Raw genomic sequence first — 18,941 nt, forward strand, 5'->3', positions numbered from 1 at the left:
TAATTTGTGATAAAATTGAAAATGCATGAATAGAAAAGAAGAACACAGCCAGTGGAAATGAATTCTCTGTTGCATTTTTGTTTCACTGACTAAAGAAGAAGAAATTGATGCAGCTGAGGACAAGGAAGGCTGTGGAAGTGATTTGCATGCAAGGTGTCTGGGAAGGGCATCATTCCCACTCAGCACTGTGAATCTGAACAGAGCATGCAGAAACCACCACCAAGCACATGTTTCTATATTTAGAGAAGCCTAGCAAAACCGACTGAGTATCGGATGTTAAACAGAAACAGTAATTTTCATCAGTGTATTATCTTACCCCTTTTTACACCATTCTTCAGGGAAAAGAAACAGCCAGCTAAACTCTACCTGCTGTTATCAAAAATAGCAGCAACCAACTGGAAGTAGTTTCACTGTTGACTGCATCACATTGTATACAGCTAATGTCATTCCAGATTCGGAAGAAAGTAACAGTACCATGGTTGTGTTGTCCTTGACCTCTGCCAGGTACAGCTAGTTTCCTGGCCCAGTCAGCATGATGCAGGGGGAATATTTCTCACTCTGAAATGGCAAGTGCATTTTTTTCCCTTTCTTCTTTCAGGTTACCTATGAATTTTCAAGCCAGCTCCAGAAGCTTAGTGGAACCGAGCTGCCTCTTACTAAACATGTTGCCAATGACCTCTCTTACCTCCAATGCAAGCCTGCCTCCCTCCTCTCTGTTTCAATTTCCAGTTTGCTTTTCTTGTGTGCTCCCCTCTTGGACCAGAAAATATCCTCCAGTGTTGTTGGGCCACTTATGTTAGAATTAAAGATCACAAAAGTTACAGCTGGAGAAGAGCATGCTGCCCTCTTAAAATGTGAGGTGAGTGTAGCACAGGGTCAGGTGTTGCCCTCAGTTATACCGGTACAGATCTGGAGGATTTTTTTCTTCAATGACATTAATCCTGCTAACTGAAAGTCAAGAGTGCTGCACGAGCATTTCCCTTTGTGCCCCTTTACCTTCTCCACTTCAGTTTATAAAGGATTCCTATCATAAAGGATTTGCGGATATTCTGTACAGCAGTGTGTTTGTAAATATTGATGGTATCGCACCCTGCACAACATGAGACACAAGCCACGTAGCCTGTTTAGAAAGAGCTCATTTACCCTCTGTGGGCACTGCAAACATGGACAACCTGAGACAGCCTGAATTTATGAGGTACAGAGATTTCAGGGGAAGGGAACACCAGGTACTTGCTTCTTCCTGCAAATCTAAAACTGTCCTGATGCAACACAGTGTATGACCTCCCAGGTTAAGCTCATACTCTCTTCAAGGAAGTATCTTCTCCAGAATTTTTACGGTTGAAGGAAGATGTGCCTTACTTCTTGCTTCTTTTCACCTCTTCCCTCTTCAGGTCCTTCCTGCTCTCCTGTGTTTTCCCCTTCTGGTCTCTGCCTCCCCTCTCCATACCACTCCTCTCCCTGTTCTCCTAATTTATTCAGGAGCTTTCTTCGCTTCACCCTCTTTCATTTCTTTGCCCACTGGAGAAGGCCCATGTCCTATATTCCTATATGTCTTTTCAGGTTTGAAGAGGGTGAATTTAGCTTAGATGCCTGTGTAATTACTTAACCTTTTTAGGAAGCACAGCTAGAAATATTGCTTTAATTTGTGTAATTTTTCTGGAATCACGCTGGCACAAAATTTAAATAATTTGAATATGCTTTTAAACTAAAAAGCTACCACACTGGATGCTTCTTTAACAGTTCCTGTTCATAGCTGGATAATTTCCATTATCTTTGCACTCTCCTCAGTTCTGCCATAGAGGTTTTTTTTGAGTAAAATTTCTGTGGAAGTTTTGTTTCAATGTAGAAGTAACTGAAGGGCTCTACCTGGATGCTCTGTGCCTATGCGGGACTGCCAGCGGGGTTCTCACAAGCTAAATTGCCTCCCCATGGGAGCTTCCTCCAGTGCCGTCATGACCTGCAACAAAAACTCAGCTGTCTGTTACTGCCATAAAGAGCACTGAGCGTGCATCTATAATTAATGCCTGTAGTCGTCAGCAGAGCTGGTCCTGAAAGGGAGGAGTGGGAAGTTACCCGTGTCCTGTAACTCAAACACAAAGACACTGAAACCTCGTTCCACAGCTTCGGAGATGGTCTATGCCCCATAAATGCACAACAATAAAGATATTTGTTTCTAAGGCTTTTTAAAGCTTTTTTCCCCTCAAAATAACAGCTCTGCCCTCAATCTATACATAATTTTTTCCATATTTTGTCTTTTCCTGCATTAGCATTACACATAAGCAATTTCTGTTTGGATAAACACCAAAACCCTGTGCACTAGAGCAGGAGACAAAGCTTAGCATTCCGCAGGGGAACGAGGTCTCCCCCACCCCAGCTCAACACAAGTCACCTCTCTGCAGGCACTAAAGCATCCAGATAAAGAGCAGAAGTTCTCTGTCTTTAGATTTCCCACTGGTTCTCTGTGTTTTCCCTGAAGTTAACGCTGACATGCTTTAATAGCCCTATTTATTTCCAGTATATAAAATATACTTTTTATATTATTATTTCCAGTATATAAAATATATCTATTTATTTATTTATTTACATATCTAAACTAGGGGAACCTTAAGCATTCAGTTCTGTGCTAAAACCCCTCCTGAAGCCATGTTAAATCTTCCTTCCTGACTTTTTGCTGGCTGATGCACTTTTCCTGGTGCATCAGGATTCCAGGCACAGCCATGAGACTGATGGGGCTCTTCGCAGTGGCCAGGCAGTAGGCACAGCAAAAATCTGTGTAACACATCCGGAGAGAAAATAAATTTGATTTAATGATCTTGTTGTTTTTAAAAAGCGAAGATATTCTGGAAGTATTTTAGAACTAACATCTTAAACTTGTCAGAGTTCCCATTACATTCAGAAAGACAAATCATGAAATAGTGGGCACTAAATAAGTTTGTAGAGTACTTTAGTAATTAAAGAAAATATCTATCCATTTGAAAAGTACTCTGAAGATACTAAAAAATTTAATACACCAGAACAACAGTTCTCTACTCATTTTCTTCATCTCCCTTGCATAAAACATAACTGCTTTCTTGGCTCTGTACATATTTAAGAGTAACATGTTGCATTTTAAACATAAACTAATGTGAAAGGGGTTTTTTCCCCCCCTTCTTGTTTGCTTTGAACTAATAGAACATATGCTAGCTTGTTATTGAAAATCAGAGGGACTTTTAGAGAAAATTGTTCTGTGAATAAGCAAATGACTTAATAATAAGTGGGGGTCAAAGCTGCCTACGGCTTTGGTCTCATTCACACCACAGATTAACTGTTCAATAGTTGTCATCACTGAATCCATTTGTGCAGCAGTGTATTTTTCAGTTTATTTATGTGAAAGATAGGTATAAAAAGAGTTATTTACCAAATAGGTGCTTTTTGCTTCCCCATAAGCTAAATAATCATCTAGAGTGTCGTCCCTGGACCAAGAAAAAAGAAAAGAAGTGTATGTATTCTCATGTTCAGGCAACTACCACAGCTATGCCACAAAGCAACTCAGGCAGAATATTTTACACTTACCAGCCTGGGGAGAAGTGTGAAGATAGCATTTAAGTAATGAAAATTTACTGTAATTCCCAACTGTTTGACATAAAAAACCCAGAATGTTTTAAAATAAACATTACAAGATATCTCCACTGATCTAGTTCTGCTCAGAAACCAGTCAAAATCCAACAAACTACCAGAAGAAAATCACTGCAATGTGGGGGGCAGTTTTCCCCTGTACACATCCAGAAAAGGGTCATCTGGACAATGCAAGGTAAAGGGATAAACAAAGTACATGCCAATTTAATTATCAGTGGTCTGGAGATTTACCAGATAGGTTCTGCCTTAGTATTTCTCACAGGTTTTTGAATCCCTGCTCAAATATTTTTCACTCTCATCATCTGAGCTTCTTAATTGTTTCTTTGCAAAAGCCAAGGATATATTTGATTGCTGCCTCTGAAAGTCCTTGGAAGTATCTGGGAGAAAAGTGTGCCGCCTTTGGCTCTCCAGCATTGCAGTTAAATCCCAGGGCTGCTCATCAGGTCGATAATTGTGTCTGAGGAAACTTCAGGGGCTCAGTATCTTTGGACTGATGGTCCATAGCAAGGCTAAAACCCCAAGGGAGTTTTCAGATTTCTGTGGGCAGATGAGATAGGTCAGACTCTGTAAGAGTGATCAGCATTGGCAGGGCTCCCCTTTAGGGAAGCCAGCAGTGATGTTGCTTTTCATCACCACCAGCAGACATATCACTCTTCATATTCACTCAGGAGACCTAAAAAGAAGTGAAAACAGTGTTCCAGGAGGAGCCTCTGAGAGAGTGAAAAAATGAGATACAATTCTCTGCAAGCGCTACAGGGAGATGAGACTCTCGGTATCGCTCGCATGGGAAATTTGGAGAAAGGGAAGCTCCTCTTTTCTTCTTGCTTCTTCCTAGGGCTGTAGAGGATCCTTGTTTTAGCAAAGGGAACTACCATGTCATCACCTCCTGTTGCGGCTGCAGAGCAGGAGGCCAGCAGGAGTAATGATGCCGTAACTACACAGTGACGCCAGCAGGGGTATTGGGAGGGGACGCAGCCTGGGCAGCAGGGTCAAGCATCTCCACAGTGCTTTGTAAGGGGCTGTCACAGCATTAGACTTGCCTTGACTCTGCATCTGCTACTTGAAACAGAGACTCTGTACCTATTTCCATAATATATAAATACAGAGTAGCTCTGTGGGTTCGAATGGATTTATTCCTCACTTACCCTGCTCCCATCGAAAACAGAGTTTGACCCAGATAAACCAGTGAAAAAGCCACAGGCTTGGTGATGGATTGTAAAATTTCATCATTCCACATGGGATGTGACCTTCTTATTAATTACAAAATGCTCTGGCTGATTAACTTGATTCCATACTTTAAATATCTTGTGTGCAAAACAGAATTTGGATAGGAAAAAATGAGAGTAAAGAAGTAAATTTTGTTCTTGCAGCAGTCCCATCTGTTCTTGGTGTTTTGTGCTTTATTTCTAATTGCATAAGGACAAGCCCACCCGGGAAGTGACATTTGAAGAGTTAGCCCACCCCAGGATGTTAAATTTTTTAAAAAGCAGAATAAAAAATATAAAACATTAACAAGGAAGATGTAATGGACTGTCGCGATGGAGGGAAGACACAGTCACTCAATATGAGTGATCAGCAGACTTCGTTTATTGTCTCTTACAGTCACCTTTTATGCCTTGTTATAATTAGCTCATACATATTACAAAAGTTAAGCTCATTATTGGTTAGTTGCCTAAATACCAAGCCCGCCCCTAGTTTCTCTTCTGTAGTTATCTGTTCCCACCTGCAACATTCTTTTCCCACCGCGATCTTCCTGTTACTGTGTAACAAGGACAGCCAAAGACAGTGTATTTTGCTTTACTTCAGGTAAGCTGAGAGCGATGTGCATTTTTGTCCAGCCAGCTGGACTATGTCTATATGAACTTTTTCAGCTAGCCAGTTATCCACAATGGACCCCAAAGAATTTTTTTCTATTTTAAACTATGTGAAATAGTTCATCTTTTCCCTAGACAGTCTACATTTTTTACTGTGCTCAGATCAGCAAGGAATGACATTCATAGTTTTGCCATCTTATTATCATCAGGCTGAAACAATCTGCACAATCCTCAACAATATGCCAGTGAAAAAGATACTATTCTCTCTTGCATCACACTGGTTTCATGCCAGGTAACTGCTGATGTAAAAATCGAGACGCATTGCTGGATGACTGACATAACTCAGACTTTGTATATTTATTACAAAAACAACTTAATAAGTACCATATGGTCTAGGGTGTGGGAGCACAGTGAACATTTCAAGAGAAATGAAAGACTATGAAAAAAGCATCTGAACACTGATTCTTGGCTAGGAAGTGGGTACTGGGAAAATGCTGAAAAAGCCCAACCTGGCACTGGATCTGAAGGAGCCCACCACTAGCCAGGCCCTTCCTATGCTCCCAAGCCTTGTTTTCCCTTCCCAGGGTCTATTCAGAGTCACCCTGACCCCTCAGGATAAGGGAGAACATCCCAAGCTGTTCAAATTATGAAAAACTCTTGCTGAATTTTCTCATGCATCCCCTTGTGCAGCTGCCAGTACTTTTGTCAGTATCTACCCTTCTGGGCTATGAGTAGGAGGAATTAACAACAAAACCAAGCCTGCTTGTTTGGGTCACATTTGCACAGATCCTCACACACACACACCCTTCCATCCCTACGCACATAGGGTAGCCTCAATGCCATAAACGGGATGGCGCACAGAAGGCCTGGGAAGTATATGCGTGTATAGGACTGCAGGAAGAGGGAGAGAGGAGTTTCTTCTGCCAAGAATCTTCCAAAGTTAAAAAAAGACCCCTCAGCTCAAACCATTGGGATCTGTCTGCATGTAAATACATTTGCAGACAGCTCTCATAGTTAAAATAATTACGTTACAGCCCTAAAACTTGGTGCTAGCTGTTTTGCTCAATGTCACTGTTAACTTCCTAACAACCTTCTCCTTTCCATGCAAATTTTGAACTTCACATTTACATTGACTGCTAAGGAAAGGTACATTGGAAAATTAATGAAAACTTAGAGAAGGGGTCCTCAAACTGTTTAACCAGGGGTCCGGCGCGCGGCTGCAGTGGCAGGCAGTCATCTGCGGCTGCTTGGTTTCCCCCCGCAACCCCCAGCGGGGGGGGGGGGCGGGGGGGGCGGGGGGGGGTCTGTAAATACCGGGGGCAGATTGAGGACCCTGGGGGGCTGTATCCAGCCCATGGGCCGTAGTTTGAGGATCCCTGGATTAGAGCCATACTGTTAACTTAGCAGCATTAGCTCTTCTGGATAAAGGTTGGTGAAGTATTAACACTACGTCTCATCCTAGAAATGGCAGGCCAAGTTACAAAGACCGGCATTTGGTATACAAAATCTTCTTACACTGGTGGCCCACAGACCTGCAAATCCTGGAAACTATTTGGGCCTAACACAGTCACGGGATTGTAATTATATGTAATGACCCTTCCCAGGAGAAGAAGGGACGTCTCACCTCTTTTTAAACTTCATCGTAACCTGAAGCTTTCCTAGGGCCTTCCTAGCATCTTCAAGGAGAGTGCAGCTCTCTTTTCATCAAATAGATTTGCATTTTTTACATCTGTTATCCTCTGTATAAAAATATACATTTTACTAAAAGCACAGTTCTATTTTCATGCAGCAACATCAATCCAGAATAACCCAGCAGAGTGATGTAATTAAATATCAAAGGCTGGCTTAACTGGAGTTATTGCAGTTTGATACTGGTGACAGAGAACAAAATTTGGCCTGTAAGATATGCGTATGCCTGTGTGTCTGTGTGTCTTGCTCCTAAGAGATAGAAATGCCTGGAATAACCTAGCTAGACTAGAGTTATCCCGCTGGCTTTCCCGCAGCATGACTGGGCTCTGACTGAGGCCTCGTCACACTGAGAGCATCATCCCTGTTCTGCATCCTTACCCATCGCCGTAAGTGTCAGGAGACCCTTTTGCTTCAGTTAGCTGCAGGCTGAGTAGTGAACATGAAAAAGGAGAGCGGCAGAAGACACTTTTGATGGATCCCTTTGGACAACAGAACATACTGAGTTACATAACTGCTTCTGCAAATGTAACCTCAGAAGTATTTTGCAAACAAAGGATGGATTGTTTTCAGGAAATTTCTCCTCAGCCTAAGAAATCAAAAAAGAAAAGTTGCTGATTTGCCTGCTTAAGGCTCATTTGGTAGCTGGGAAACAATTGCTGCCTTCTCTGTATGATGTTACGTTATTCTTACGAGAGGTTGCTTATTATTTGAACTGCTCAGCAAAAGCCTTTAGTCAAAGGTGCTTGATCTGTGATCAGAGCAACTGTTTGCATAGGGCAATACTGAAGTGGCAACCAACTCGGTAGGTCAGAGGGGAAAATACTGACCCATCCCAGGACATGCAAGGTTTGCACGGCTGAATGCAAATGGAGAATGTATGTGAACACATGTTAAGTGAAACACCAGCCTCTTTCCTATGTATTAAGGGGGTAATAAGTCTAAGCAGTCACTTGCATGTTGGCTTTGCTGTTCCCAGCCCTTCAGGGAAAGCCTCCTTGGGGTACAGCCTAGAGAGAAACACATTGGCTGCTCAGCTGCACAACCCTTTGCATGTTAAGGAAGATACAGTTCATAGTTTCCTCTCTTTGGCCTCCAGTGTTGCTCTTCAGCCAAAAGCAACCTTCTCAACCAGAGCACCATTATGGGAGGAGAAGGCTCCCCACTGACATGTTCTGTGCTCCACTCCGGCATGTTGCATGTCCTCCCTCGCTATCTGTGAAGATGGCAGCTTTGTGCTAATTAAAGAGCTGTGCCAATTAGCTGCATCTAGTCTGTGAGTCAGAGCAGCAGATTAGAGACTTTTTCAGAGTCTAGCTCCAGTGTAGGTCATTTACTGTCAGAAGCGGCATTAGTTTTGGTTCCTTCTGTTTTGCCTTAACTTGCCTCAGACACACAAGCCTTTCAGAGGAATGCACAGTGAAGCAGCTTATTTCTCCACTGCTACTGATACATACCTGGCTTCTTAAGACACTTGTGTTCCCTCCTCCCTCAGGTAAGCACTGAGCTCTCCAAGGCACTCACAGTGGTTAAGCAATATTTATGTCAGGTAGTAGCTAAATCGAGAAGGGATATCTTTTGGGGAATGGAATAATGAAATACTAATGTCGGCTAGTGTCATCTCATCAGGTTGAATCACTAGGATAGATGATATGATGGGATGAAATTATGCTAATGATGCTGAGACTGCCTGCAATGGTGGATAAAGGGCATTCAGATCTTGGTCTCTGTGGCAGGAGAGAATGGACATAGAATGTAAATATGCATGCAGATAACACTATGAACTGATATGTTTGTTACCTATTTCCAAATGTTTCAGAAAAAAACTTATAGTAAAAATTCCTGGGGTGTGATCTGAAACTAGTTTAGACAAATCCTTAGGCATTCAGGTTTTTAATGTCTGTATGGAACTGGTGTGAGCACTGGGAGTTGTGGGGACCTCACATCAGTAAGGATTTGTCAGAAGAACTATTGGCTTTCCTAGAAAACCTAGCAGAGCTCCTTCTGCTAGAACTAGTGGGAAAGTCTTGTCATTCAGAGTTTAGAAACATACACAGAGGATGCAGCTGATACATGGGTCAAACACTCTTTATCTACTATTATAAATACAGACTTTCCTTTCAGAAAACTTGATATCCTCTTGTGCCTATTTTCTGGCTGGAGTTAGACCAAGCAGCAGAGCGCACAGCTGCATCTCTCTTCCAGAAACTTACTCCAGGCAGTTTGCACTGAGCCTGACTCCCACAGGCAGGTTTGTTCCCCATCGCAGAGGGTTGCAGAAGGCTCTGGGTGAGAAAACCCTTTCAGGCAGGGCTGAGACATTGGCAGCTGGTGGCCCTGTGGTGGCTAAACCACTAAGAAGGCAACCAGGCGCTGGCTTTTTGTGAAATGCAGCTGGCTTGGCATCAACACTGGGAGGACACACTGGCAGGGTGGTGGTGAGGTTAGGAGATGAAACTGTTTGAGAAACTGTTGGGATCCCAGCTTTAGCATCAGTGGAGGACACAGAATGCCAGCTGTAAAAGACAATGGTCCTCCTCAGGTTTAACAGTTCTGGTATATATAATTTGCTATAACTGCAGCAAATCCCTTCCTCTGTTGCCAGCCAAGTTAGTGTGATCTTTGCTCTCAAATAAGGACCTATGAGCCTCCTCAAGATGGTTGCAGTTCACTACAGGTGGCATTCATTTTAATCACCATAGAGAAGAGGCAGCAGGTGTGGCTCACACTGGGGTGTATTTGAAGAGGGAGGACACGTAATGGGGTGACAGCCCCTTCAGTATTATTTAAGAAGAGATGTGAATAGTTACCTAGGTTTGCATTTGCACTGCTAAATCATGCACCCAGTATTTATCTGATAGACTGGCAGGCCATGGACTAGACGGGAAAATATTTTTTCTAGCCCTGAGATGCCTTCTGCAAGCTACAGGTGAAGCAGTGCAGCAAGGTTATTGCAGCTGTAGCTGACACTGCTTCTCTCTGGGATGGAAGAGTCTCACCTTCAGTGCTGTCAGTCAGGAGTCTTTAAATCTACAAAGTGAGGTTCTTTGGGGAAAAAAAATGTTAAGAAAGTATAATCCCTCCCAAAACCGATTTCCCTGCTGTGAATTGATTTTTTTCCTTTTTAATATATTAAGCTATTAAAAAAAATTAAGCTTCTTTTTTTAACACCAAAGTAAAGCAACTGCACTTTATTTGGAGAATGCAATGCCTCAAGCTGCTGTTTCTTTCACCAGTTCTCAGCAAGTGGCCATTTAGTCTTAATTGCTCCTCACAGTGTAGTCCAATTAAGAATGGCATTAGCAGGGCAAGAACTATTTGTTAACTTGTAAAAGGTATGAGAGACAGTTCTCATGTTGCCTGAGGTTTTGATTCGTATGTTTGGGTGAAAATCTAACCAGCTGGAACACTCTTCAAGCAGTACACGAGTATTAGTGAGCTATCAGCTACAAGCAAAATAAACGTACATATGTAATTGAGTAGAGAAAAACTTTACAAAATATTTATTTATATTTGGAAAGACACATTTTGCCGAACAGACAGAGCCAAATTATGAAGTGACAGTGTTGACATTTGACCCGAGAGATATTTCTGAGCTTGCGTGGACTGGAGGTGACTAGAAGAAAGATGACAGTTAATGGTCTGTATACCTCAAGGTGCTTGTCCAGACAAAATGGAGAGTCCCTTGCTGCTGGAAGAACATTTTTCCTAAGACAGGAATATGGGGTAAGTTGTGGGGTCCCTGTGACCTTTCTTCTATACTTGGAGTGAGTGGTTCAGAAGTTACACCTATCAATCTGAGTATTTCCCGTCATTACTGACAGTTGCAGTACAGCTCCACTGTACTACAAGTACATTCATGCAGTCCTTTTTCTAAAAACCCTCCACACGCTGTAGTGTACTGCAATGTACTGCACTCTGGCTGTTTTGTGCTCAAAATCTATTGTTTCAAATTCATAAATATATTAGTTGTGCCCATTTATGTAAGTGGGATATTTGGGGGTGTCTTTTTGTCTAAGACATGTTAAGGTTTTGTATGCCATCTGGATTATATTCTTAATAGCAGAAAAAGGGGACAACAAAATGGGCAGGCAGAAAAGGGCAGAGAGTTGCATGCATTTTGTTGCAGGGTGTGGAGGGATGTACGTGTGCCATGGAAGCCTGCCACGGGATCACTTTGATCGTCCTGGATGAGTTTCAACCATGGCTTTTAACACAGCAAACTCAATCCACTCTCCCTTGACTGGAGGAAAACAGTACACACATCAGGGCTGAGCAAGAAGAGGTTGTGCTTATAAAGCAGAAATCTTTATATACTGACCAAACTTAGGAAAATCCTGAACAAAATCAATGCAGAAATGTCTCCCATCGTCTGGTTGGAAGGCAGCCTTACCCACTGAATTTTATGAAACTTACCATATTTCAGTCATTCTGAGGCTCAGACAAGAGTCATGCTTTGTTGTTACCTGGCTAATGAGGATAGATTCTTTATTTCTACAAGAAAAGTGTTTAATCCACTCATTATTCTTAAGAAATGAGAATTAGTTTGGGGTTTTTTTCAGCAGTGTATACCCTCCCAACTAGGAGTTTTACTCATGTTTCTTCTGTGTGCCCTTGTTTTTTCACCCTGCTTTCTTTTTGTCTGAGAGCTTCATTTGTGAAAGGGCATGTGGGGATCCGCAGGGGAGGCTGCAGGTTCTGGTGGGAGAGCTGATCTGTTGGCTGGACTTCTCTCACCCCCTCCACTGGGTGAAGCATTCAAAGAAGCTTATTTTTCAAAGAGCTTGTATTTACCAACAGTGAGGCAGATCTGAAATTCAGTGTTACAGAAGAAAGTACATTGTATTCTTGTTCTGCACAGTTTGTACATCACTAATGGAGCTGCTTCTCTGAAGAAGATCATTAAATGACAAACCACTTTCAGACAGGCTCCCAGTAGAGAGCTTCACTCTTGTCAATCTAAGGTGAAACCTATGGGTCTTTCCTACACCTGGACTTAAACTTCTTACCTCTCTACTCTCTTTCATGCAAGATCTTCTGTGCCCTGACTCCCTGGTCCAGGGTGCTACGTTGCCAGCTATAGCTGTTCACTGGCCTTTCCACCACCCAAGACAGACTGCTGTTACTGCTGCTAGCCCTCCCCATGGAAGAGGGCTGTTGCCAAGCTCTTTATTTTCTTTCTTTGCTCTTCTCCCTTTCTTCATTTTCCAGGGTATTTCCAATCTATCAATGTGTAGGCCTGTAAAAAGTGAGTAGGTATAGTATTAGTTGACAGCTCCATGAATTACAATTATTAGGAGCTTTCCAAAGCTGAAGTTAATGCAATATTCACATGATAATCAACAATAGGTGAAACAACAATGATGAAAAAGGTATGAAATAATCCCCAGACAGTGCACACATCAGTGCCTTTGAGCACCCTCTTTTTGCAATCTGCTTTGTGAGACTGATAAACATATTGATCCAGAACCCTGTTCTGGAGTGGCGTAAATCACTGGAGGCACCAGGTGAAATAGTGGCGTAAGTGCAGTTAATAGAGATTCTGGTATTGACTTCACAATGGTCAGGACTTCACTCCTGGTCTTAAGGAGGAACTGTTGGCTGATTTATCTGAGCTGAGAAACTGGTGTTGAGCAGTGCTATGGGATCCCCACTGCCTGGTCTGCCTGCAGGTTTCTCATCCTGGCTAGGGACAATTGCTATGCTCCTGCCCATTTCCAAACCCAAATGACAGCTTGTTGCTGTCACTTTGTCTGTGAGCCCTTTGCTGGTTAGTTGATGCTGCTGCAAGCATGCCAAAGTATGGGCATAGGGCTACCTGCTCAGAATAAAGTGACTGACTGGTTGTGACTGTTAAGCATCATTTCTATGTCTTTTATAATTGAAAAGTTTATTGTACTGCTTATAAAAATTAATGTTTAACAATTTTCAAGTGGAACATTTTTCAATTAAAATGCCTGCAATATGATGGCACTAGTTTTCTCTTGAGTTATGATCTCACTGTGCCTTTACTTGGCTAATTAACAACTTGCCATGTCTTGAGACATTTTCATGCAGGGGCTTTTTCCTATGTGTACTTTCCACTTGAAAGTCCCTTTGCGTTTTATCGCAAAGACTCCCAAAGGACATGGCATTCACCCTTCAGTTCAAAGTACAGCAGCAGAATCAACCAGGTAAAGGGTTGCCATGTAGAAAACAAGGTTTATTTTATTATTTTATTTTATTTTATTGGTTTCTCTGATCCAGCTGAAAAACATAGTTGTAGTTTCTCCCTTATTTTCATACCATTGCATCTAAGCTGCTGGGCATCCAGAACTGTGTCTCTGGTGAATCACCGGTATGCAATGGCATTGACCTTGAAACCACTGGTCTTGCACATGCCTCATTTCTTTACCTTGTGGGTGCATGCCCCTTTCTGATTGTGCCACATTTGCTCTCTGATTTGCTTCCCCACTGCAAAAGCCTTTGGTCAGCATTGTACTTAGAGTCTCCAGAACCATCAGAATGTTTTTTGAAACTCTTCCCAACTTGAATGTGGGTTTTAGGCATGCAACTTGAAACAGGTGGATGGATTTAAACACAAAGTCCAGAGAAATCTAAAATATTTGGGCACCTGTTTAACAGGATCTTCTTTCCAGAATGTGCATATTATTTCCATCAAAAATAACACATGGAAATCCCAGACCTTTGCCACTAGATGGTACCCACATAAAATACTATGTTTCTCACTTAATTATATATGCTCTTTTTTGCAGATAAGGTTTGGTCTGAATGCACTTATGATAGTTTATGTGAATGCTGAAGTCTCCAGGTTTTCCCTGTTAAAGAATCTTAATATGCTTTGGATAGTTAGTTATCAGATAACCACTCCAATGGTTTAACAAACTAGTTTTTCCTTGTTGATTTGGCTCTGCTATGGTTATAGGGTTCTTCCAACCTGGCACACGTCTGTGCTGCTGCCAGATGAGGTGGTACCACCTACCACCTCTATCTCCACTCCCAGCAGCTTGTTTCTGTCTGCTGCCTACCTAGTGCTGTGCAAGGAATTGGTCCAAACTGGCAATGATTGACAGGTACACCACACAGCCGTGTGGTTGCAGGTCCCGGCACCAGGGACACAGTGAGAACCAGCTCCTGGGAAAGAAGGAGCTGACTTCTCCTTCTGATGACAACAAGGACATCTGCAATTCAAGTGACTGGAATGAAGTGTGAGATTTGAAGATGTTCCAAATCTCAGAGGATCACACCTTCATTAACAATAGTCATTAAGGCCTCAATTCATCAAAATACTTAAGAATATTACTCTTTTAAGTATCTGAACTATACCATTGACTTCAATCGAGGTGCTAATGTGCTTAAAATGAGGTGAGTACTAAAGCGATTGATGGATGAAACTATATGCCCTGTTGCAGCTACCCCAGAAATCGATAGCAAAATGTTCATTGATTTAACCAGGCAGAGCTGTGCTGACAGGCAGCATGGAAACCGTGGCATCTTGGAGTGTTTCTCAGGCCATGTCTCCCTGATCATGAGTGCATGTTTGGATCAGACTGAGGCCACATACCCCTCTCCCTCCTCTGCACTCCATGTCAGCTGGGTGCCTGGCAGATGATGCCATGGGGTGTCCTGGTGGGCTTCCCCCAGACATCTCAGGGACTCAGGAAGCAACCTCCGTGTCTGGTCGCAATCCTTCATACCAGCAAAACCTTCTCTGAATTAATCGTGAGTCTTTGGCTGTGAAAACATTTAGGGTCCAGCCCAGAGCAGTGCTCAGGGTTTAGAGTTTTTCACTCCCCAGTAGTATTCCTAGAGGAGACTATTTAATCTGTTCTCTGAGTAAGCATGAAATCTGATCCGTAAGATGTCAGAAATAATTATTAAAACAGAAGAAAACAAATTTGGGTATGTGCCAGCAGAATACATATAGCTACTGAAAGTTGTAGTAGTCCTGAATATCTAGCAGGACAGCTGCGTAGTGCGATGCTTCGTTAGAATGTGCACTGTGAGACTGAATCCTCCAGCTGCACTCACACTTGGTTCACGTCGGTGTGTGAACTGTCATTGCAAGCGCAGCAATGGCAGTTGCTCCTTGAGTGAAGAGAGTTGCTGCAAAATATATTTTATACTGTAGTGCTGCAAGATTTAAGTTTTGATGAAATCCCTGCCATTAGCTTCAATTGGTTCAATATAGAAAAGAACTCAAGCCATGGTTAAGGGACTGTAAAATTTAGGCCAGTACTAAATATTGGAGATTATCATATTCAGATATCTTTTCAGGAGGCAAAAATACTTGTATCCTGGAGTTCAGAAGTTAGCCAGGCAGTTCTCTTGCCTGTAGCCAGGCAGTTCTCTTGCCTGGCCTGCTACCTGCTACGTACAAACCTCCTTTCTCCCTGGGCCTCTCGGTACATGGGAAAGGACCTCAAGGCAGCCAGGGTCTTCTCTCCTTGGGAAAAATATGATCAAAAATGGGTGAGGCAGAGATTCAAGGTCATTGTCTGGGTCTATATTTTTGTTCACCTGATGGCCAAATATAACTGGTAGCTTGTATTTTTTGGAAGTCTTTTGTTAATTTCCTGCTCCTGCAGAACTTGCTTCTGCTTGATTCAACTGTACCCACATTAGGCAATGGCCAAATATTTGTGTTGGCTGGCAAGGCTACCTACATGGATCTGGCAATCTGTGCTTACCTTCATGAGGACACTGTGATTAAAACACTGCATCAGTCACCTAAGTGGTGAATTACCTTTTTTTCAGTTCTTATCTCTTTGAGTTGGGCTTTCTCTTCTACTCCTGAAACAGAGAAGTGACCAGCACACTGAGGAGCAGTCTGGAGCAAAGGAAAGGTTTTGCTTTTCACATCTCCTACTGGGCTGCTACAGTTTGCAAGTTCTAAGTATATATTCAATAGGAAAGGGAGAGGTGACTCTAGAATGTAGTGTTTAGCCCGTGCACCTGTGAGGGGGGCAGGAGAGCAAGTGTCCCACTGGATAGATGCAGGAACTTCAGTTCTCTCCCCTGTGGAGTATCCAGAGAGGAACTGAAAGAAAGGGTTAATGCCTCCCCTCCTTCTCTTCTGGCTTTCTGATAGATAAATGATTTTCACTTCCTTGGACTTCAGAAGAAAGATTTAAGGTACTTAACTCCTGGTCAGGTTGAGGCTCCAAATCCTAAATGAGAGGAATCACTCCATGCAAGGCAGAGAATGTGACAGTCCTAGAGAGGTACAGGATTCCACATTCATCTCTATCTCCAGCATTTCTTTCTGGCTGTGTACAGCAGGGGCTGACCTACATGAATCTGGTAATCATCTTTTTTTCTGAAGCGGGAGCCCATGCACCCCACCTGGGTTTTACAAACACTGCCAAGCAAAGGAGCACCCAAGAGCTTAACAGTTGAGTGGCTGGTCCACATGCACCTGGCTGTGAGCTGCTGTGCACTGTTCAGGGAAGTCTAGCAAGGAGCTGAACTTGGGTTTTCAAATCCTTTAGATAATATGTTGACCCCCTTCCTTTTGTAGCTGTAACAAAGGTGCTGGGAGCAAGACTGTATTCTCATCTCTCACTCATCCAGATTTGTTACTACTTGTTTTGTGCCAAAGGGAATGAATGAGAGAACGATGTTATTTATAAATCTTCCATTTTTGTTGATGTAAAATGGGATGCTAATGGAATACAGGCGTGTGTTATATCTGAGTGTAGTATTAGAGCTATACATACTAAACTTGCAAAATTCATAGGTATTATGTAATGCAGTGTTCTGTATGATCTCTTCCATTGCTAATAGTTTCTTAAGTATTATAGTTAAAAGTTGTCAGTTGTGTGCTGAAATATGATTTATATATAGAAATACAATATGGTGCTGCTTAATTCAATGTCATTCAATAATATATTTCATACCAAAGCATCACAATCTATTAAGCCAAAGACATTTACTGGGAATTGACTTCAATCCTTAGGAGGCTGAAAGTAGCTTCAGTGGGATTAATGGCTTAAAGCTAATTGTTTTTGCTAATGTTTTATTTGAAATGTCCTGCTCAGCAAAGGTAGTGTGACATTTTGCTCACTAGGGATGATGAGCCAAATTCACTGCTGACATAGGCAGGTGTAACCCCATTGACTTAATGAGAGCTACTTACATCAGCAGTGAATTTGGTATCTTGCCCTTTTGAAGAAAAAGGAAAAATGCAAAGACTGGTGCTTAGAAACCTGGAGCTGGATCACAGAGGATGAAAGACAGAGGAAGTACCTGTATCTGAAATGAGTTGGCTAGAGTTTCTCTAGAAAAGTAGCTAGCAAAAGCAGCCAAATCTCACTTTACCCTCTTCAGGAAGGGCTGTGTGTTAAATCTTGCTAAATAAATGGTGTGAAATAATCTAAGGCTTTAATAACTACTTGAAAGAAGCAAATATATAACTGTTACTGGAACGAGGAATAGTTATTGCTCTTTTGTGAAGAGGAAACTTGCTCTTTAGAAAGAGAACAGAGATAGTGCAGAGATACTGGTGACCTGGAGCAGGAAGGAAGCATTCACATTTAGAAGTGCTTATTAGTCCTGGAAGGCTGGAAGAGATAATGGGGAGGTGGAAGAGAAGTAAAGAGAGGCCTGGCCACTTGTCTTCTCCAAGACAAATATGGTGACCCCAGGAGATACCAGGTAATCCCTTCTCAACCACCGCAGTGGGAGTCCTCACTGTCACCTTGCGCAGAGCAGAAGAACTACATGCCTGACTGCCTCCAGCAGAAAATTTGCTTGTATTGGGTCTGTGGGAGTGGGATCTTTGAGGGTGGACTTGATTCGTATTTTTTTACACTGCATTTTATTTTCTTCAGGGAAACATTACATATCCTCTCATTACAACATCATATCTTCATTCAGAACAGAAACTCTGAAGCATAGATCCATTGCCACTCTTTTTCTCTATATATGTACAGAGAAAAAGAAGGATAGAGATAATCCTTTCAAGAGAAATACATGGATCGTTTAAATTGCATTTGATGGTGGAGATCACGTCTTCCCAAGGCAAAATCTATAGACCTAATCAAGGCTATAGCCTTGATCTTCTTAAGCTAGTTGACTTTGGACAGCCAGTAGATATCGGCAAGCCTCCCAGGCCTCCAGCAAGGTCAGGACAAATAGCAGGGAGACCTGAGAACAATGTGCTGTGTGCAGTCTGCGGCTATGTGGCTTGTTCTCCCAATCCAGCTCTTGGCCCAGGGACAGACGGGCAAAGCTAGTCTTGGAAATAGTGCTGGTGATAGCTGCAGTGTCAACTGGTCTGAAATTTATCCTTTATCACGGTATGTCTAAAACGTTTCCTAAAACTCTGCCTCTTAAAAGCAGGTGAAAATCTCAGTGTTCATTTAAAAAAAACTTTAATAAAGAAGAAAATTTTGTACTTAACCTTCAATACTTGACACAGAGATGTAAGTGATCCTAAAAATGCAGATACTTAAATGAGCCCGATGGAGTCTTTTCTTTTTTTTTAAAGGCTTCTGGGTATTTTTGAGGGGCTAGTTGAAAGATAACCACCCCTGATCCTTGAAAGGACATTCACAAGGTTGTGGAAATATGTGTGCCCTCACCCTGTCTCCCCCTGCAGAGGAAGAGGCAACTCTCTCCCCCCCTTCCCTGTGATTTCCTCCCTGGCCCTGTGGGAAGAAAAGGAGAGGGAGGAGAGGCACTGTGCCACAGAGGTGAGGCTCTCCCTGCCATGTTCAGAGTGTGTTCCTGGATAATGCAATACCCCAAGCTTTTTGTGCCGTGTTTGACTTCCTGAGGGATGTGGCACCACACATAATTCAGGAGCTAGATACCGACATCGGA

The sequence above is a fragment of the Falco peregrinus genome, chromosome Z, assembly GCF_023634155.1.
Source record: "Falco peregrinus isolate bFalPer1 chromosome Z, bFalPer1.pri, whole genome shotgun sequence".
Classification (NCBI taxonomy): domain Eukaryota; kingdom Metazoa; phylum Chordata; class Aves; order Falconiformes; family Falconidae; genus Falco; species Falco peregrinus.